The sequence below is a fragment of the Rhinolophus hipposideros genome, assembly GCF_964194185.1.
Source record: "Rhinolophus hipposideros genome assembly, chromosome: 5".
NCBI lineage: Eukaryota > Metazoa > Chordata > Mammalia > Chiroptera > Rhinolophidae > Rhinolophus > Rhinolophus hipposideros.
In genome coordinates this window covers 57723360-57744980 of record NC_138051.1, presented here as the reverse complement: position 1 = coordinate 57744980, position 21621 = coordinate 57723360, and the positions used below count along the sequence as shown (strand labels likewise).

Genomic DNA, 21621 nt, shown 5'->3' with positions numbered 1-21621 from the left:
TGAACAGGCTTGAGTTCAAATTTGGGTTCTGTCACTTGCTGGCTATGTGGCTTTGGGTAAGTGCCCTCTCGCACCCTCCGTTTCCCCTCTGTGAGAGGGGGATAATAATGTGGGCCGTATAGAATTGTTGGGAAGTTTTAATGAGACCACCAGTGTACCTTATTAATATATTGTAAATATTGATTCTTTTAAAGAGGCAAGGCCCTGTGCTAGGCTTTGTAATAGACACGAAGGTAAATAAGACACCAATTACCTTAGAGTCTGGTGGGAAGATACACATTTTCTCAAGCACTCTCATACATCAGGTTTCACTTGAGCTTCAAAGATCCTACAAGTTCCAAATTCTTTCCATCACCCAACAGATTCCAGTCATCACCCAAAGCGTGTAGAGGGTGGAAATACAGGTGGCTTTCCGATGCCATTTCGTTGAAGAAGAGATGCTTGGGAAACCTGTCGGAAGAAGGATCAGAGAGGCTGAGGGGAGAAGATGGAGGCCGGGAGCAAAGGCTAGGAATTGAATTCTGCTTGGGCTCTGCTTACTTTCTGAGTAAACACGAGCCAGGCAATTCTTCTCTCTGCCTTGGCTTTCTCCTCTGTAAGATGGGGATAGTAACAGTGTTTATCTCATTATCATTCCCGTTTTGCAGATGAGAAGACTCATATGCTCGCAGTCACATAGCTAACAGGTGATAGAGTCAGGATTTGAACTCAGCCACATCTGCGTCCAAGGCCCCCGAGTTCAGTCATCTCATGCCATTTCTCTGTTTTACTGTCTTCTTGCACCAGTCATAGTGTACGTTTTTTGAGAGCAAGGCTTACAGCTTAGAATAGTGGACTTTTGTCTGAGATTATGCCTTTAGTCGAGTAGTGGGGTCTTAGATGTTGTCATAACTTCCCAAATAGACTCGTTGCAGCTGGAATGAACATAGAGATAGCAATAGGATGTGCAAAGCTGTGCCTTTCATAGGCAGGCCCAGAGGGTCTGGCAAATGGAGCACGGGCTCCAATGTGACCCCAAGCCGACCCTCAGAGATGTTTGCTAAAAGTGTTCCTGGCTCTGTTGGGACATGAGTCCTTGGAGGCCTGCCAGCTGGGTAGAGAAGGTGCAGCTTTATAGATCCGCGTGGCTTTTTAGAGTATGGCAGAAAACCAGGCAATGCCCAGCCCAGTGTGGAGGGGGCCAGCACCCCTCAGCCTCACAATTCCTGCCTGGCAGTGTAGGAATGTGTGAGAGATGGGCAAACGGGTGGCTTCCCATTCATTTGTTTGTTGAGATGGGGTGGAATGGTTTTCTAGAAAGACCTGCCTACCTCCCCATACCTGTTAGAATTGAGGTTTGAGTATATAAATGGACAGCTGCCATGGAGAGGTGAGGAGGTGTGTGTGTGTGTGTGTGTGTGTGTGTGTATGTTTGTGTGTGTGTACGCATGTGTGAGCTGCAATTCATAATCCAAGAGGGAATGTGAAGATGAAGAAAAGATATGCAGGCTGGACTGGTGGCTCAGGTGGTTGGAGCTCTGTGTCCTAACTCCGAAGGCTGCCAGTTTGATTCCCCCATGGGCCAGTGGGCTCTCAACCACAAGGTTGCCAGTTCAACTCCTTGAGTCCGGCAAGGGATGGTAGGCAGCGCCTCCTGCAACTAAGATTGAACACAGCACCTTGAGCTGAGCTGCCACTGAGCTCCTGGATGGCTCAGTTGGTTGGAGTGCATCCGGTTTGACTCCTGCAAGGGATGGTGGGCTGCACCCCTTGCAACTAACAGGCAACTGGACCTGGAACTGAGCTACGCCCTCCGCAACTAAGAGTGAAAGGACAACAACTTGACTTGGAAAAAAGTCCTGGAAGTACACACTGTTCCCCAATAAAGTCCTGTTCCCCTTCCCCAATAGAATCTTTTTTTAAAAAAAAGATATGCAAAAATCTTACTTTGTGTAATATTAATTGCCAACAGTTATCAAGCGCTACTATGTGCATTATTTGATTTATCCCTCCCAGGGCTCACAGTACTGTTATCATTTCCATTTTACTGACAGAGAAACTGAGGTCAGATAAATTAAGTGGCTGCCCAGTGTCACAGTAAGTGGCAGAGCAGGAATACACACCCAGAAAGTTACAAACCATTCTCTTAGCCTTCAGCAGCTCTGATTGTCACGGGTGGCAGTACATCTGAGTGTGAGAAACCCTTAGAGAACATCTATTTAAGCCTCTTTAGCATCAGGTAGGGAACCTGAAGGCCACAGATACGTAATCGTGGACCAAGGCCATACAGCCAGTTAGTGATAGCCCACAGAGCCGACTGCAGAGCCAGGATTAGGGCGAGACAGGAAGGCCCTGGGGTGTAGAATTTGGGGTGCTCGCTCTCGGATGCCAAATCTGCACTTGCACAACCCTGGGAGCGAACATGTCCTTAAATTTTGTGCCTTGGGTACCTGACTTTCCTCACTCTAGCTCTGGCCCTGACCAGATGCTTCTTCTGGTTTTGTGGTGTGACAAAAAAGGCCTCGGCACGGGTTCATTTGATTTTCTGTCCCAAGGCAGGGAACTGATGAGATAGTTATGTGGAGTTTTGTCAATATCCCAAGGTAAGTTTCTACCGAGGGGTTGGATGGAAGGTCTGCTTCTGGTTGGTGCCATGGAAGGGACAATACTGAAGGGAAACAAAATCTGGCCCCAGAAATTAGGTGGGAAACTAGGAGAATCATGATCCTGTCTTGACAAAGCAGGGTAGCAAAATGGGGCCCCATGGGACCCGTGACCCTTCATCTCTCCTCTGGACCCACCGGGCTGAAATGGGGAAGTGCCAGGAAAAGCTTGTAGGGGTGGGACTTGCCCCATCAGACCCAGAATGAAGTCTGTTATCAACAGTTGAATCTGGAGGGCTAGGTGCTCAGACACCTGTATAGACTTGCAGTTCCCAAAGCTGTGGACAATGTGTCCACTTTATTAGCAAAAAAATTCTTCCCAGAGATGTGTACAGCACCTTTTCCCAAGTCTGGGCCTTCCTGCTCTTGCTGTAGTTCAAGGAGAAAAGGTGTCAACCGCACAAGCAAAGCACCTGCTGTTACTCCATCCCTGATAATCAGGAGTAGGAAGGTAAGGCCCGCATTTCTTGGAAAGGCGTTTGGGTGGGGAGAAGGGTTTCCTCGCAGTACATCCTAGAGCCAGGTCCTCCCCCTCTCCAGGGCTCAGCCCCCTAGAAGGATTGTGGGGGCAGTGAAGTGGCCCGAGGTGCTGTCCCGGAGGGAGAAGGTTTCCTCTCCCGTGGCCCCCGCGGCCGGGGTCTGGGGGCTTCGGGCAGGCAGAGACACTGGAAGGAGTGAATCTGCCTCTGGCACCCTGGCAGCTCCGGGGTCAGCGGAGGAGCCCAACCCGGGCTGCGAGGAGCAGTGGTGGACAAGGCCCTGCGTCTGGAGTTGACCTTGTCGCGTGCTCCCTTCTCTCTGGGCCTCAGTTTCCTCAGGTTCCCACGCGCGGCTCAGCCTCGCATGTATAGAGTCCTGACGTTCTGAGTTCTTTGCCTTCTTGCCCTTTCCCCCGCCCCGACGTTTCTCAAGCCTTTGTCTGGGGTCCCAGCCTCCAGTCCTGGCTCATCCCTCTCTGTCCTCAGCCTGTGACAAGCGCGGCTGGGGGCTCCCCTGGCCCTTGGCCCCGGGGGGATCCCCCCATCCGGTGCGGGGAGGGGGCAGCACGCAGGCCACTGACCCACCCGGAGGGAGAAGGGGCGTGGGGTTGAGAGAGGAGGGTAGAGACGGGAAAAGGTTAAAAGGAGAAAAAAAGAGCAAGAAGAGATAAAAAGAGGGCAGAGAGAGAAAAGAGGGATCGGAGAGAAACAAGCAAAAGAAGGAAAGGGGGGGGAAGGGAAGTGAGAAGAGATGCTGGAAAAGGTTGAATCGGAGAAAAAGAAACGCAAAGGAAAGCTGAGAGACTGAGAGATAGGAAACAGAGCGAGCGAGCGAGCGAGCTGGGTCTGAAAGGACCGAAGAGGGAGAGAGAGAAAAAAAAAGGAGGGAGGAAAACGGAGGGAGGGAGCGTAGGGCCGGGAGGAGGGCGGCTGGGCGGGAAGGAGAGGGAGGGGCGGAGGGCCGGAGGGGTGGGGGCTGCTCGGCGGCGCGGCGGGCTCCGCCGGCCCTGCTCGTCCACTCGCTCGCGGTGCCCGCCGCCCGCCGCCTCGCAGCTGCGGCTCCCGGCCCGGCGCCCCGGCGTGGCTCGGGCTGCGGGGACCGGAGCGCTCGGCTGGCCGGCTGCAGCCCGGGCGAGCGGCGGAGGCAGGTAGGCGGCTGGGCGGGGACTGCGAGGACGCGGCGCCTGGGAGCGCGGGGGCCCCGGGAGGCCGGGGTCGGGGAAGGGGCTCTGCAGCCCGCGACTAACTTTCCGCCGGGTCGCTGGATTCCCGCGGCCCTGCCGGGGTCCCGGCGGTGGAAGCGGAGTTGGGCGCGGGGCGCGGGTGAATGTTGGGGTTTGGAGACAGCCGGGAGCCCTGACAGGACGCGGAGCCGGCGGCTGGGGAAGCCCGGAGCCCCGCGGCGCGGCGCCGTGGTCCCCGGGAGGGCGCCCGCCCGCCCCCCGAGTCTGGGGACGCCCCCCCGGCCGCCCCGGGAGCGCCCTCCCTGCCCGGGTCCGGGCGCACGGCGCGCGGCCAGGTCCCCCCCGGGCCCGCCGTGCGCCTGCCGCCACATGCCCCGACGGTGCCACGCGCGCTGTGGCTTTTTGGAAGCGCTAACCCGGGCGTATAGCGCCTTCATTTCCTTCTCTTCCAGTCGCCCCGACTCCCTTCGGGGAAGCCCGGTACGCACTCCCTTGACGTCGCTCCTGCCCCCGGCGACGACCCCCGCTCGCGAAGTTAGGAGGAGCGAACCCTTCCCAGTGCGCGCCTGCAGCGCGGTCCCGAAGTTCCCAACTTTTCGCCCATTCGTGGGCGGTAACGTTGGACGTGGGGACACGGGTGGTCGTTGTGGTCCCTTGGAGCCGCAGAGCGCAGCCGCCTTCCTCCTGCACTCGGTTTATTTTCCTAAGTTGGTAGAAAGCCGTACGGCTTAAAAATGGGCAAAATCGTTCCTTGCGGGCGTTACGGTGTGTGAGTGGGGCGGAGCCGTAACCCGTCCGGAACCTGGAAGTGAGCGGCCTCGGATGAGCACTGCCGAGCCCCCGAGCCCCGGCTGCTTTCTCCCGGACCTGCGCTCCCGGCTCCGTCCTGCGGTGACTGCTTCTCGGTGACTGCTGGCCTGCGCTGCGCGGCTGGTCTGACTCCCTTCCGCGTGGTCTTGTTCTCTAGAAAGATATTTCCAAGTGGCGCGGCTTCAGGGTCTCCCGCTCTGTTCCCCCGGGAACGCTTAGAGCAGGGCCTCCACCGGGGCGAGGAGGCCTTTGGGTGGTGTGGGCCGCTGATCACCTCAGCTCGCTGTAGCAAGGGTACACGTGTGCCCGGGCCGGAGCGCTCCTCCCGCGCTCTGCGGGGAAAGGAGAGGTTAACGCTCGAACCAGGTGGCTGCGAGCGGAGGTTGGCCGGGGCTGCCGGAGCCTGCCGGGGGCAGGGGTCCTCTCTCTCCCCGAGGCCGGGAGGCCGGATTCACGGCTCCGTGGGGCTTCCTCCGAGGCAGCGGGGGGTGGGGGGGCAGGGGAGGGCGGTCTCGCAGCCCTCTTTGTTGGAGAGGTTCTGTTGAAAGGTTTAGAGCGGGTTTAGTAGGACCGAGATCTGGGGCCTTTGCGGAGAGGGTCCTTCGGCAGTAGTGCACTACAGGTTGGGCGAGGTCCCTGGTGGGCATTAAATCCACCACCCAGAAGCACTCTATCTTAAGCTCATTTGGCGGGTTTTCCCTGGTGCACACCACGCACCAGGACTCACCGTTGCTCACATATTGTTTAAAGTCGCTAGAAATGCAAAGCACACCACTGCAGCCTCCACTACTTCTTCCCACTTCACAGATCAGCAAACTGAGGCCCCAGTGAAAGTTTAGAGCTAGTTAAAGGTGGAAGGCAGTGTAGCACTCGATGCTGACGTTACTACTTTCTTAGCACAGGGCAATTGTTCCCAGTCACAATAAGCCCTTGTTAGGATCGAGGGCTGAGCGTGTGTGAGGTTAGAGGCAGAGAGGACAGTCTGGATTCTCTTGCTAAATTCTGTGCTGTGATAATCTCCCAGGATAAATCACTTAGATGACAGTTTGTTGCATACCTATCCTGTGCCTGCACTTAAGTCTGGGGGTATAAAGAGCCGGTAGACCTGGCCCAGCCACATGAAGTGCAGTCCACAGGGAAAGAGCAGCCATTGTTTTGTAGCTGCGGAAGCGAGTATAGGCTTTCACAGGTGAAACTGATTTTGGAGGGGGCAGGATTAGGCATAATCCCAGGAGAAGGGAGGGTTTGGAATTAAGCCTTGGCTAGATTTCCAGTTGGGGCAGGAGGATTGTGGGGCACAAGGTTTGGGCACAAGGTAAAGAGAGAAGCAGGAAAGCTAAGGAATTAAGTGGCCAGTCCAAGGACAGCAGGGTCAGGGCCACTGAGGAGAAGCCTTTAAGTGAGAAGCGCTGGGACAGCTAGAAGACCCAACTGCTCTGAACTCAAACTCAGAATCTGGCCTCAGAGGTCTTCTCATTCTACATCCAGGGTGGGCAATTGGCCGGGAAGTTTGCACCCATGAACCAAGGGTTATGGTTTTCTGCTGAGAAATATTCAGGCATTTGTTTCTCCTTTTCCCCCTTTCTAATTGTTCCCGGGGAATTCAAAAACAGTTGACCCTTGAACAACTTCCAAGGTGTGGTTAGGAGCGCCACTCCCCCCGCACAGCAAAAAAGTAAAAAATTTGCTTATAACTTTTGACTCCCCCAAACTTGAATCATTCCTTGCTTTATCTGTGGAGGATTTGTTCCAGGACTCCCCTGCAGATACCAAAATCGGAAGCTCAAGTCCCTTATATAATATAAAATGGCATAGAACAATGTATACAGTTGGTTCTCTGCATCTGTGGACTCCCAACCATGAATGGAAAATACTATTTTCGATCTGACGGTTGAATCTGTGGATGTCAAATGTGTGCAGGCCGACTAGTATATTGACTAAAAAAATTCCAAGTATAAAAAAAGAAAAAATTCCAAGTATAAGTGGACCTGCATAGTTCAAACTCGTGCTGTTCATGATCAATTGTAGTTTCTTTGCCCCTTCCTCACCATAAGTTTTAGAATTTAGATACTTGAGTGTTTTGGACCTACTATTGGACCTACTATGTGCAGGGCATTTACTGCACGAGGAATATTTAGCCAACAAATAATGCTTCAGCTCCTATTTTGTGCCAGGCACTGGTCTTGGGGATACAGCAGTAAACCAGACAGGCAGGGTACCCTACTTCAGGATGCTGACATTGTAGGCTTCTTACCGCCACAGGCTTGAAGTCTAGTTGCAGAGTGGAAGCAAATACATGAAAGATGTCTAAAAAAGTGCTGAAATGGGATAATATAACAGAGAATTTTGAGCCTCCCCTCTTGCGGATGGTTCAAGGCTCTGAGGTGAAAAAGCTTAAAGCTGTTGGCTATGAGATTTGGAGATTCTGGGAGATTCTGAGAGCTTCTTTGACCCCAGCTTCTGGTTGCCAAGGGTAACCCAGAGGCAGCTGCATTGATGACCTCAGCTATGGCAGTGGAGAGTGTTTTGCAGAGCTTCTGCCAATCAGAATATGGCAGGAGGGAGCTGGTGAGTGTTGGTAACTGTGATCATGCTAGGTATCCATAGAGACTGGTGCCAGGTAACCATGTGCCTCTTAAATTTCAGCATCCACAGCTACTTGGTGATGTAGCCCCATTGTACAGATGGGTAAAGAGAGCCCTGAATCTGCAGATTGGTACAGCTATGCAGAAAGGGGAGTCCAGCTCTATCTATAGAGTTCAGGCATCCCTGATCTCTGATTCACTTTAAAATGATGCACTTCTCTTCCTGTTTTGTAGACCAGTGGTTCTCAGACTTCAATATAAAAAGCTTGTTAAAACACAGATTGCTGGGATGCACCCACAATCTTTCTGAATCAGTGGGTCTGGAGTGAGCCCAGTGATTTGCATTTCTAACAAGTCCCTAGGTGATGCTGATACTCTTGAACCTGGGATCACACTTAGAGAACACACTTAGAGAACCACTGTGGTAGAACAAGGGAAAAGGAATGATTTTCTTGAGATTATGCAATGGAGGAGCCTGGCACAAAGGTTGTGATTTAGCTCTAGGAACTAGCAGAACTTGCCCATGTACAATTCCCTTTCCCCTTCCCCCCCCCAGGAGGCTGTAGAATTAAAAGAATATTTTATCTTCATCAGCACACAGAGAGAATATATTGCAATATAATTAGGGAATAAATAGGTGTCACGTGTTGGATGTAAGCTCCATACCCCGTGGCTCTGTGGGGGTTTATTATAGCAGTGTTATAATTGAAAAGGTGTCAGCCACTCTGAGAGCCCCTCATGAAACTTTCATGGCCTGCATGGTCATTGTCCAAAAAGACATGTCTTCTTCATTTAAAAGAAAGAAAGTCAGAGAGATTGCTTCTCCTTCTAATAGGACAATCTGTGTTTCATTTGACACTAACTAGGCAATGTGTTCTTAGGGGAGAAAGAAGGAAATTGAACAGTCAGTGTGAAGAGAGAGAGGTTGGAAGAAGTCCACATAACAGGTTTTCAGGTCTGTTTGTTGAACGTTTCAACACATTTTGACACTGTCTGTCTGTTTCACCTATATCTCTGACGTGAAGCTGTATGTCAGCAGGAGGAAAGGAGAGTTTGTGTTTCAACTTAGCTGGTTGGGTAGATGTAACAGCACACTTCATCCCCAATGTGTTAATTAGACCCCAAAGAAAAGAACTGTAAAAGAGTTGTTCTCCTAAATGCTGGCATTTTTCATTTGGATTCTATTTATTGATTATTTTACAGTCGAGAAGTAGCAACAACAACAAAAAATCCATGTTTTGATAGCAAATAAAGCTGGCTGCAGTGATTATTCAGGCTCAACATGTCTGTTCTGGAGCAGGAAGTTGGAATTCAGCCTGACTCTCAAGCGTTTGGATGAGTCTAATTGAGAAAGACATTTCAAAGAACAAATATTTAGGAATGCGGAACTTCAATGATGGTCTCTCTGGGCCAAGCCCAAGGATCTTGCTTTTAGCTCAATCCTCAGAGGTGGGGGGAGGTGATGGCGAAGGACCTGGTCAGTAACATTGAGACCACAGCCAAAATAGGAGGCTGAACGTAGAGATAATCAGTGAGGCTTAGGAAAGGGAAGAAAGATGCCTTCAGGGATCATATCCCCGGTAACTGGTGAGCAAGGGGAGAATCAATTCATCAAATATAGATGGAACAGTTAGTTACTGAATGCCAGATTAGGGATAGGCACTGTGAGGGCAGGGAGCAGGACTCGTACCCGTTATTTATCGCCCGTAAAGCTTAGTATCTATAGTGACAAGAGCCTTGACTGTCGTGGGTATCAGCCAGGGCTGCAAGTAGCAGAGAACTTGAATTCGACTGGCTAAAACAATAAGAAAGTTTAGTATTTCCTGTTAGAAGGGGTATAGGCTATGTCTGCCCCCATCTTGGTTCTTTCAGTGGTTTAATAGCATCATCAAAGATCTAATTCTTTTCATCTTTCCTCGTTCTCAAGGTCACTAGATGGCTGCAGCAGTTCCAGGTGTAACACCCTGCAATCATGTGCAGAGGCAGAAAGGCAGAAGGGGAAACTTTCCTAGGAGCTCCTTAGCAGATTTTTGCTTTGTGTCTCATTGGCTGGAATTGTGAATCACATGTCCATGCAGTAACCAACCTCGGGCAAGGGAAGGAGACCATCATAATTGGCCTAGCATAATCTTGATGGGTGGGTTGAACCTCACAGAGAAAGAAATTTAGGGTGCTTTTGAAAGAAAGAAAGAAGCAACCAACAGTGCCTGCTATAGAGTTTAAGACCTGGGTTTGAATTCTCTCTCTGCTCCTTTTTAGCCCCATGACCCTGGGCAAAGTATGTCACTTCTTTGTGCCTCAGTTTACTCATCTGTACAATGGAGATTTATTGGGAAGATAAATCTGAATTAACCCAATAATTACACTTAATTGTATAAGAGAAGTGGAAGATTATTTGAAGATTTGATCTCTGACATCAAAGAATAATAGTGTAGTGCAGGAGACATGTGAGGACTAGACTTTGTAGACTATCAAATAATCAGAGAACAGAACCAGGAGATTATGACTTGCAGACCAACTATAGTAGGAGTGGTATGATATCAGTCGGTGCCACATGTAGTTAGGGAAGGCTTCCTGGAGGAAATGGTTCATGGTGCATACCGGAATTCCAGTATTTAAGTATGGATAGGTTATGAGCTCCTTCTTCCCAAGTTGCTTCCTCTTGCTTTTCTTTTGTCTGTGGTAAATGTGACCATTAGGCCAACATGAGGTTTCATTTCTACAATTATAGCGTCTTTGACAGTTAGTCCAAATATGGCCAGTTGGGGTTCTGGGAGGCAGGTGATAGTGGCCTTTTTGCCAGTCCTGGGTTCCTGGCTTCCACCTGTCATACTACATTCCAGTTGCTGATTAGGTATTATTATTATTTTATTTTGTGGATCTCTGGCTGCCATTGTAAAATCTATATGCCTAAAATGAAATCTAATGCCTTCCTATCTCTCAAGCCATCTACCCTCCTGGATTCTTCATTTTTGTTGTCGGCAGCACCATCTTTCCAGATGTTGGGCTCAACACCTTAGCAACGCTTTTGATACCTGACTCCTTCTTCTATTTCCAATATTCAAGCACTGACATTTTTTGGTCTTCATTATGTTTCTTGGATAAAGTCCTCCTTTCTGACATGAGACATCCCCTTTGTTCAGATTCTTTCCATGTCACGCTGGGTGATGGGGGTCGGGGGGATGTATGTCTCTAGGAGCAGTCTGTGGGGCTCTGCAAATGGCATAGTCTGTGATTTCTGGAGCAGAGGTGGCAGTGAGACTGGACTCCATGGCTGCAGACACATTATGTTGCTTGGGGTGTCATTTTCTAACCTACCATCTCTCTCTCCTTCAAGTGATCCTAAAACATCATTTTTATCCACTTGTTACCTTACATTCTTTTCCCTAGTACTCACTGGATGAAGCCCAAACTCCTCATAGAGACATTCGAAAGCCTCCACAATCGACATGCTTATATCCTGTCTCCCCATCTTTGCTTGCTAGGACTCACTATCATTGCTGACTCCGCTTTACGTGCTGCCATCCTCTGTGTTTAACCCAAAGCACTCTTTCTTTCAAGGCCCGTGTTAGAGCTGCAGCCTCATTAGACCTTTCCTGACCACCGGAGCCCACAGTGGTCTCGAAGCATTGATCTTTCATTCCCCTGAACTTCTGTAGCAATTATTGCCTACACCACAAGTTTGGTACTTAATAATGTGCTGCTGGCGCCATTGTTCAGCGTTTTCTTGGAATGTTCCTCATCTTCCCAATTGGATGTAAGACCCTGGAGGTCCAAGATGGGGGACGGGGAGGAGGTGGGTCCTTCTTTGTACCCAGCATTGGAGCCAGCACGCACATGACCCTTTGACGAGTACTTATGGAATTAATACATCAGAGAAACAGGAGAAATAAGATTATTTACCTGAAAAGTCAGTTAATCTTCACCTGTTTTTCCTTACCCTCAATTTGTAGAAAGGACTACATTTGATGAATGCCTGCTACGCCAGGCACTGCTGTAGGTGATTTTTTAGGAACTGTTTAACTCAGCCTGTGACAACGCTGGGAGGTCAGGACGATTGTTGTCATTTTTCAGATGAGGAAGAGGAGGCTGAGTGGGTCAGTGGCTTGCCAAGCCCACTCAGCCAGCAGGAGGCAGAGTGAGGGGCAAGGTCGAGTTCTTTCCTCTGTGTTCTCTTTCATACAGCTTCTTGAGGTTCTCCCGACCTTTTAGGTGCCCTGTTCTCCCAGTCTGTTCCCCCCCATTTGCTGTGTCCCCTTACCTCCCTCTGTCTCCTGTCTCGCACAAGCCTCCGACCCTCTTTTGTCCCGAGAGTGTTTTTGAGGGTTTTTAAAACTCTGATGTTTACCATGACCCTTTCCTGAGGACCTTCTCCTCTTGGTAGGGCGTGGCTTCTATTGATCACTCACGTTTTCACCTTGACTCCCTTTCTTGCTACCCTCAAGCCTGGCCCAGAGAGTCCTTTCAGAGCAAAAACCATTCTGCCAGTGGAGTCGCGCTGGGTCTGAGCCAGGCTTTCGGAGCTCCGCTGTCCTTCTGACCCTACATATTCATCCCCCCTCCACCTGCCACCACTCCGGTTCTGTGTCTCAGGTATCTCACCTGTAGAAGAGGACATGCTGACTTCGGAACAGGAAGGTGGTCTATTGGAGGAGGTCTCCGTCAGCTCCAGAAGCTATGACTGGCATTCTTCCACTCTCTAGGGCATGCGGCTTTTCTCTCCTTCATTCATTTATTCATTCATTCTGTAAATACTAAACATGGACCACACGCGCAATATAGCAGGGAACAAAACAGAGTCCTTGCCTTCGTGCCACTTGCACTGAAGTCAGGGTAGACAGATGGTAAAAAGCAAACACAGTATATAGTGTCCTTCGTGATGGTGACAGTGCAGAAAATTAGCAAGGTGGAGGGGTGTATATGGTGGTCGGAAGCTGCTGTTTTGCACGCCGTGGTCAGGGAAGGCTTCTCTGATGGGAACATTTGAACAGAAACTGAGAGGAAGGATCCATGCGGATACTGGGGCCAGAGGGCACTGAGCAGTGCAAAGGCCCTGGTGGTGAGAACTTGCCTGATAAGTCAGACCACCAGCAAGAAGGCAGCAGAGGAGAGGAGGAGAACTTGGCAAGAGGTGAGGGCTCCTCATCTTCAGCCTCTTTATCGTCTCACAAAGAGTTACCTTTTCACACCTGTTGCCACTGGCTGAAATAGCCACTTCCTTCCATTCAGCCAGGTCCCACTCGACCTTCGACCTTCGCAGCTCAGCTCTGGCCCCCCACCTTCCAAGGGTCTGAGCTCTGTCGTTGGTCTCCCTCTCCTCTGAGTTCCTATCGCTCTGTCCTCTCCACTACACAACTGAGACTTTGATTACTTGCTGGCTGGTTTCCTTTCCCCTGGGCTCGGCCTTTGTAGGTCTTACCTCGCTAAGGAACCAGCTCCTTGAAACTGATTGATTTCCCCTCCCTAGGACCCAGAACAGAACTGAGCTCAGTGTTTACACATTGGTGTTGGTGTCGGAGCTGGGAAAAAGGGGGGCTCTGCAGAGATCTGTGGTGGAACCTTCTTTGCATTATGCCCACTGTCCCTTTACAACAGACAGGGAATCTTTTATTCTCAACATTCTTGGAGCACTTTGAGCTGGGAGCCTCGGGGAGTCTCTGCCTGGAAGTGGGAGAGGAATCCAACTTTCCCCAGGACTTGGATACAACTTTGGTTCCTAGTTGGCAGCGGGGGGGGGGGGGGGGAGCGGGGGGCAGGGAGAAGCTGGGGTGCAGAGGAAGTCACTTCTTTATGAGCCTTTATTTCTCAGTCAATGAAGAGTAAGATGTTTCAGAAGCGAGGAGGAAGGAATTCATCCAAGAGTTTGGAGACCTCCCTGCTATGTAAGACAGCAATCCTGGGTAGGAAGGTTGACCTATGAGTGACCTTGGACAAGTCACTTTACCTTTGCCTATTTTATTGTAGTTTCTTCTCAGCTACACCACCCCTCTTCCCATCCATTGTAGAAGAAAATGAACACTAAACCTGATTTTTAAGGACTCTAGCTACTCCCCAGCTTGGTCTCTGCATTAATTTTTAGGCCAATGGTTTTAAAACTTGAGAAATGTATAGATGGTTCCATTTTAAAGGGGGAAAAAGCTTCTCACAGACCTCCAATATTATCTTAAATTATTAATGTAATAATATTTAAATATATATAAACACAAAACTAGGCATAAGCCTATCCTTATAACTCTTACACAACTTTAAATCCCATATAAGTGTTTAAATTAAAATGCAAACTACAGAGCCAACCACCTTCAGGTTAAAAATATTAATTTAATGTGATAGATGCTGTTCCACTAAAGACTAAGTCACATGACTGTGCAACATGACTGGTTTTGTCTGTGAAGCATTTTGGCTGCTGCCTCCATATGTATACTGTGGTGACTCAACTCTCACCACTTTTCTCAACTGGAACGGCTGTGAAACCTTTGTCCCTACCACCTGCGTCGGGGGCATCTGGTCGGCACTTGGCACAAAAGCATTTGTGCGTGAGGCAGCCACGTTTTTCTCATTGGCCCACAACGATGAAAGTGGTTCTGTTTAATCCTAGGGCAACAGCAGATCCTGTTGTTGGGCGTGGAGACGGAGTGTCCCTGCTCGGTCATTGACATGAAAACACAACACTATGCAATACTTACAGTGCCTAAGAAACCTCTGCTTGAGAACTCTTGAGAGCTCTGAAATAGGGCCCCCCCATGGTCTGAATGAGTTAATGCCTGGAACTGCCGCTAATTGTTCCGCAATCAGAATAGAAACCGAGTTTTGAACCTTTGCTATGCGCCATTATCTCAAGAGGGAGGTGGAATCGTTTTATCCCCATTGTACAAATGTGAAGGGCGAGGTTCAGAGAGATGGACTGGTCAAGGTTCTATTGGTCATCGGCAGCATGTGGATTCCTCCCACATCAGTATGACTTGAAGCCCAGGAACTTCCCACCAGGCCTCCCTGCCTCCCTACCTATAGACCCTCACCAGACTTCAGGGCTCTTTGAGTCATCAGAGTGCAAGGACTTTAGGGTAATTCAGGAACCTCTAGGGGTCACTTAGTACTGGGTATCTAGGACCCACCTTTCCTCAGAGCAAAACTTGTTTAAAAACCCACTCCTGCCCTTGGAAACTGCCCTTCCCCTGCCTGACTCGCTTGGTTTATCATCCAAGTTTAAAATAAATACAATAAATAAAAACACCCTAAATTTTTTTATCCTGCAGTAGATGAGCAATAATCTACATATGCAAATAAATGTCATGCCAGTCCTCATGAATATTAATTTGCAAAGAGTCTGAGGCCCTAAAATACACTCAAAACCAACAATGTGGCATTTTGTAACTCCTTTGGCCACTCAAATAATCACAGCCTTATTATATTTTAAGGTTTCCCTGCTCCCAGCTTCCCTCCCTTCGGAATCTCTCAAGGTGAGTAGGGGGACATAATGTCTCAGGTGGGCAGGACAAAGGCCTGGGGTAATGGGTGAATCCTGACCCCGGGGCTGTGGCTGACCTTGTCCTTCCCAGGCCTTAGCTCTTTTTCAGATTCCAGCATTAGCAGTGAGTCCCCAAGGCCAGAGGACAGTTCTGGGGAACTTTGCAGGGCAACTGTCAGCCTCGGGCTCTTGTGCTGTCAGGGAGATGGAAGGTTGGAGAGGAAAGGGGCCTGGGGAATCAGCGTGTCTTACCTCTCACAGGCAAATGAGGAAGCTGAGACCCTGGGACAGTACGTGACTTGCCCAAGGTGACATGGTGACTTAAGGACAGGAAGTGAGAAATACTATTCATTCTTTTTTAAATTTATTTTTCAATTACAGTTGACATACAATATTATATTAGTTACAGGTGTACAACATAGTGATTAAACATTTATATAATTTATGAAGTGATCACCCTGCTAAGTCTAGTACCCATCTGACACCATACACAGTTATTACAATTATATTATCAACTATATTCCCTATGCTGTACTTTATCTCCCCGTGACTATTTTGTGCATTCTTTGTGCTGAAAAAGTACATTTCTTCTTGAGTGTGTGTGTGTACGAAGGGGTGGGTGGGGTGGCACTTAAAGTTTGTATTCTTTGGGGGAAGAGTCATTCTTCTAGTGTGAATAGTCACTCAGAGAGAGGCAGCAATTGAAAATCCAGTCTTGTATCCCCTTTGGGTTTTAAGAGATGCTTTCCTTCCTCCCCCAGTAATTACCAGATTAGATTATACATAGGCCAGAATGAATGTGAGATTACGTTGTAGAGGACGTCCCAGCTGACATGATGAACGGGCAGGACACTGCAGAGCGGGAGTGTCTCTGAGGGAGCCAGACGGGTTAGCAACTGGCTGGGGAGGACCGTGAGGGAGAAAAGGAATTGGCAGTGATTTCTGTGTCCCACAACGTACAGGGAAGGCTCCGCTTGGGGAAGGGCATATTGCAGCATGGGTACCACACGAAGTCACGTCTCTCTCTTTGCTGCTGCTTACTGGGTAAGCTTGGGCCTATCAGTTCACCTTTAGGCCTCTGTTTGCTTGTCAGTAAATATTGAGGTACTCACCCCACTTCTTAATGTTGCTTTGTGAGGATTAAATAAGAATTTAAAATTCCTGCACCCTGTCTGGCACAAAGTAGGTATTCAGTACTCCAGATTTCTTTCTTTTCCAGATCAGTTTACCTGACTGGCTACAGTGGGTCGTTATGGATGTGTGTGTGTATGTGTCTGTGTTTGTGTTTCCGTGTGGGTCTCTGTGTCAGCGTTGGTGTGTTTCTGTGTGTGTTTGTATGTGACTGCTTTCATCCATGTGTTTGTTTTTGAGTGTGATGGTGTAGGAAGGTCTGTGAGTGAGTCTGTGAGTCTTTGTGTTTATGTCTCTTTGTGTCTCTGGTAGGTTTGTGTTTGTGAGTCGCTGTGTGTTTGTGTTTCCATGACAGCGTAACTGTCAGTGCGTGTTTCTGTGTGTGCTTTAATGTGTCTTCCCATGTGGTAACAATGGCTGTGTGTATGCGTGTGTACATGCACGTGTATGTAGTGCAGGCTGGTGTGACCCCAGAGCTCCGGGGGGTTGGGAAGGTTCACGGGACACACAGAGCCCTGGCTCTGGGGTCCTCTGTAAGGCGCTCCCACCCACAACACTCCCCCAGGCCCTGACCCGTCTCTGGAGCCCTGCCTAATTGCCCTCTGTCCTTATCCCTCTACCTCCCTCCAGAGGCACGCCAGGCCCTCAGCCGGGGCCCCGGGCCTATCTGCATGTGCGTTTGTGTGTCACACGCATATCATCTGCATTGTCTACACAGACCCGGCTTTTCGTTCCCAGTTTTCAAGGTGAAATGTAGTGGCTCCTCTTGAAGGTCATTATATTAAGAAGTGCTGCTTTTTTTTTTTAAATAATTGTTTTATTTTTCAATTACAGTTGATATATAATAGTATATTAGTTTCAGGTGTATAACAGTGATTAGACATTTGTATAACTTACGAAGTGATCACCCCAATAAATCTAGTACCCATCTGATACCATATATAGTTGTTACAATATTACTGACTATATTCCTTATGCTATACCCTTCATCCCCATGACTATTTTGTAACTACCAATTTGTACTTCTTAATCTCTTTACCTTTTTCACCCTGCCCCTAGACCCTCTCCCATCTTTTACCCCAACAAATCTAGTCTCCCTCTGACCAATAATGAATGCCAACTATAATTTTATATATATGTATATATAAAAAAGAAATGCTGCTTTTTAAAAATTGTTTTTGGTCCAGAACTCCACCCCAGAATTGGGGGACGGGGAAGATGGAATCCCAGACACCTGTTTTTCCCTCCGTTGAGCAGTTCAGTGGGTAGAGGCCCTGCAACCCTGGGAGGAGCAGTTGGGGGAGAAGATTTTCTTATTCCATGGGTAGTTGCTTCTGACCTGAGTCAACTATTTTATGTCATAGCCAGGGATAAATGCAATGCAACTTGTGCACTGTTACCTGCTTCCCAAGCCCCCTCTGACTTACCCCAGGGGATGAAAAGGAAGGCCCACCTTGGCTATTTAAGCACCTCTGTACCTTTCCCTGGCTGGTAGGGACCCTGAGGCCTGGGCTGGCTTACAGGAAACAAAGGAGCAAAGGACGTCTTTTCCTTTCAAATACCTAATACATAGTTAATGGTATTTGTAATGCCACAGACAATACCAACCCAAAAATCTTCCCAAGGAGGGCTATACCCCCCAAATATCTTCCTTATGGGCCATCACTATCTTCAACATTCTCTCTTTAGAGACAGGTTCAAGTCCTAATTGCATGGTTTGTGGCAAGTTACCAATTCTGTCTGAGTACCCATTTTCTCATCTGTAAAAGGGGGAATAATAATAGTCCTTAATATTAATCATGGTACCAAGGGTGTTGTGAAGATTCAATGAAATGAGCAATGCAGGTAAAGGGCTTAGCTCAGTGCCCAGAACATACTACAGATTCAGTAAATGTTAGCATGGCCAGTCCTCATGGGCTCCATGAGCAAACGGCGGTCGCACAGCATGCCTTTTACAGCCTAGTCTGGATTGTTCATCAGACGCTCCTCAGACTAGCAACAGGCAGCGGGCTTGCACGCCTTCAGTGCCCTTGAGGAAGTCAAGTCCCCGGAGAACTTGGGATGTCTCCCCATGGATGGGAACATTACAGAGACAGCAGGGGAAACAGGAAAACGCTTGTCTGTGTCTGCAAGGATTCAGGTCCCTGCTCTCCCCACATCTAAGGGTCAGTAGTATCTTGTTTCCTTCTCAAAGTCAAGTAATTCATTTTCTCTTGTGTGTCTTCCCTCTGAGCAAGGCCCTGCTGGGCACCAGGGGCCATCCGTGGCTGAGCAGAGTTTGGGTTCTCAGAAAACAGCCTGACACAAAACTGGTGCTCATGCTTTACTGGGGGTCGGGGTGCATCTGAGGGCAAGGAGAGTGAGAGGGAAAGGGAGGTGAGGCAAGGTAGGAGGAAAAGAAAGTGCCGGCAGCCACCGCTTTGTGAGGAAAGAGCACTGGTTGCTTTGACATGAAGGGTGTCTGTGATAAAGCTGAGTGGAGCCACTGTGACTCAGAGCAAATGTCGAGGATCCAGGGAGAGAGTTAATCTGCCAGCATCTTGGTCTCTCATTGGTTCAAGTTTCCCCCCTGTGTGTTAATTCCCTTGTACTTCTGGGTCACATCACGTGGCCCCTCTGGGCAACCACTGGAGAAGCTGAATCCGTGCCCTGTGGCTTTCTCAGCTGAGTCCAGATATGGTGAGAGCAGCCAGCGTCGCCACAGGTCCATGGCTTGAACCTGGGTACTGGAGCTGCTGTGGTTCCTGTGATGGGGGCAGTGGAGGCTGTGCCCGAGCCTGGCCATCACTCCAGGGAGGCTGAGACAGCTGGTGGTATTAGAGGAGACCAGGCAGAGGCGGTGCGGTGGCCTGGCTGTCCACTGTTAGCTAACAGTCTGGGAGGAAGGTGGGGCCGAGCAAATCTTGGAAGGAACATATATAGAATTCGATTCACCATTAGTCAGTTAATTAATCCACGATTGGGACCAGGTGCTGGGTCTGGACCTTCCCCTGCAGGCAATGGGGAGCCATCAGCATTCTTGAGCAGGTAAGACACCCACTCAGCACTTAACAATGGTAGGATGTACCAGTCTGCTAGGACATAGTACCACAGAATGGGGACCTTAAATCACAGAAATTCCTCTTCTCACAGTTCTGGAGGTTGCGAGTCCAAGATCAAGATTGTTGCCAGTCTGGTTTCTGGTGAGGACTTTGCCTGCCTTGCAGACAGCTGTCTTCTCACTGTGTGCCTACGTGGCCTTCCCTCTGTAGTGTTTGTGAGGGGCTGTGGCGGAGAGCCCTCTCTTGTCTTTTCTTATCAAGTTGATAATTCTGTTGGATCAGGGTCCACTCTTAGTACTAACTTCGCTTAACCTTAATTACTTCCAAATACAGCGCGCTGAGGGTTAGGACTTCAAAATAGGATTTTGGGGGCACACAAACATGGAGTCCATAAGATAGGAGTTATTCAGAGAGGGCCTGTTTTCAGGTCTGCTTGTGTTTGCCTATACAAAGTCAGACGGGAGCTGTTCCCAGAAGCCTGGCATTCCCAACTCAGGTCAGAGGACCAGAAAAGGTTCAAAGATCACCATTACCCATGACGTTTCATTAAATAGTAGTGAGGCTGGGTCCCCCTATGACATCCATGTATGTCTTCATGGGAGAGGAGAATGTCCTTTCTGGGTGAGGGATGGTGATTCAGAGCCCTGGGTCAGGGACAAGAATGCCTGGGTTTGAACCCCAGCTCTGCCATTTAAAAGCTGGATGACCTTGGGCAGGTGACCTCTACTCATTCAGCGAATGTTTGAGCCCCTGCTTTGTGCCGAACCCATTCTAGCTCCTGCGGATACAGCAGTGAATGATACAAGACCGACAGAGCAAAATGCCTACCCTTGGGGAGCTTACCTTCTAGTGCAGGGAGGCAGACTATAAACAAACTAAGTTGATATAGTTGATAGGTCATATTTGAACATCACAAGTGATATGGGGAAAAAGCAGGAAATGTGATGAGGGAATGATGGGGTGGGGTGAGGTTGCAATTTTTATTAGAGTGGTTAGGGAAGGTGAAATTTAAGTAATAGCCCAAAGGAGATGAGGGGGTGAGCAATTCTGATATCTAGGGGAGATTGCTCTGTGCCTCAGTTTCCTCATCTGACAATGGGTTTATGATGACACCTACTACACAGAGCTCCTTTGAAGGTTAAGGGAGTGAATCCATGCAGGGGGCTTAAACCTGGCCTGGCATACAGAAAGCACTCAATAATGTCATTTGTTATTGATGTCACTGACCCTCAGTTAGGAGCCTGTCCCTGTACCTCTGGGCGGCATGCTTGGGCTATAGTCTGCGGGGGTTTCGGTGGCTTTCATCTCCCCAGGAGTGGGAATGGCTCTCCTCCAACCCTACCCATCTCCGCATTAAAAGGGGACACACAAAGTGAAGTTTGAGAAACACATGCATTTTCTTTTAACGTGGGCGTCTAACTCCCAGAGGGAATTGCAGAAGAGCCTTTTAGCAAAATCCAAGTCTCAGAAAGCAGATTCAAGTCTTTCTGTGGAGCAGCTGCAGACTGAGGTGGGTAGGGGTTTCTGGTCCACCTCAGGGCTGGGTTGGGGGGAGGGGTCATCCGGCTGGGTTGGGGGGAGGGGTCATCCACAGGGGACTCCAGCAGCAGGGACATGGGCCCTGCCCTGCTTCCCCCTCCTTGCCCAGTGGCTGCCCAGCTCTCATCAGCAGGCGCTAAGAGTCCCCTCAGCAACGGGAACGCCATTATTTACTATCACTGAGATTTCTGTGACTGTAATTTACCACCACTGCGAAGCCCCGGGACCTGAATCCTAGTAGCCCTCAGTATAGATATTGCATCTAATCAATCCTTGATTACTATGCAAATACGTCCTATAGGCTACTGATATCTTTTTCTTTCAAACACTTAATACATAATTAATGATACTTCTAATGCCACAGAAGACACCAACCCCAAAAGCTTCCTGCTATAACTTATACCCATCCAGACAAAAAGATCGGTTTATTGGTTCACTTATTATTCAGGAGTGTGCCTCTCCCCACCCTCCCCAGCAAGGGGCTGTAGAGTCCATGGAAGCACTGGGCAGGTAGCCTGCCCTCTAGACAGCATTGAGCCACGCAGGGCGATGGCTATGTGTAGGAGGGTATGCCCGCTTCTTCATGGATTGTCTCATTCAGTTCTCTCAAACCACCCGGTGAGGGAGAGCCTCCTGTTAGCCCAGTCTCTGGAGGAGGAAACTGAAGCCAGAGAGGTGCTAGAAACAACCCCAGGTCACATTTGGGCCTCTCTGTGTGTTGGTGGACTGCGCAGGAGAGCTTGCA

The 21621-nt window shown here is 49.3% G+C and overlaps 1 protein-coding gene across 4 annotated transcripts in view; it reads left to right on the top strand.

Moving 5' to 3' along the window:
• Positions 1–4160: 4160 nt before the first annotated feature.
• Positions 4161–21621, top strand: part of MEGF11 (multiple EGF like domains 11) — a 339010-nt gene continuing 321549 nt past the window's right edge. For all 4 annotated transcript variants that reach the window (XR_013993445.1, XM_081049866.1, XM_081049863.1 and 1 more), the window contains exon 1: positions 4161–4269. The gene's annotated coding sequence lies outside the window, so the exon portion shown is untranslated. The remainder of the gene's footprint in view (positions 4270–21621) is intronic.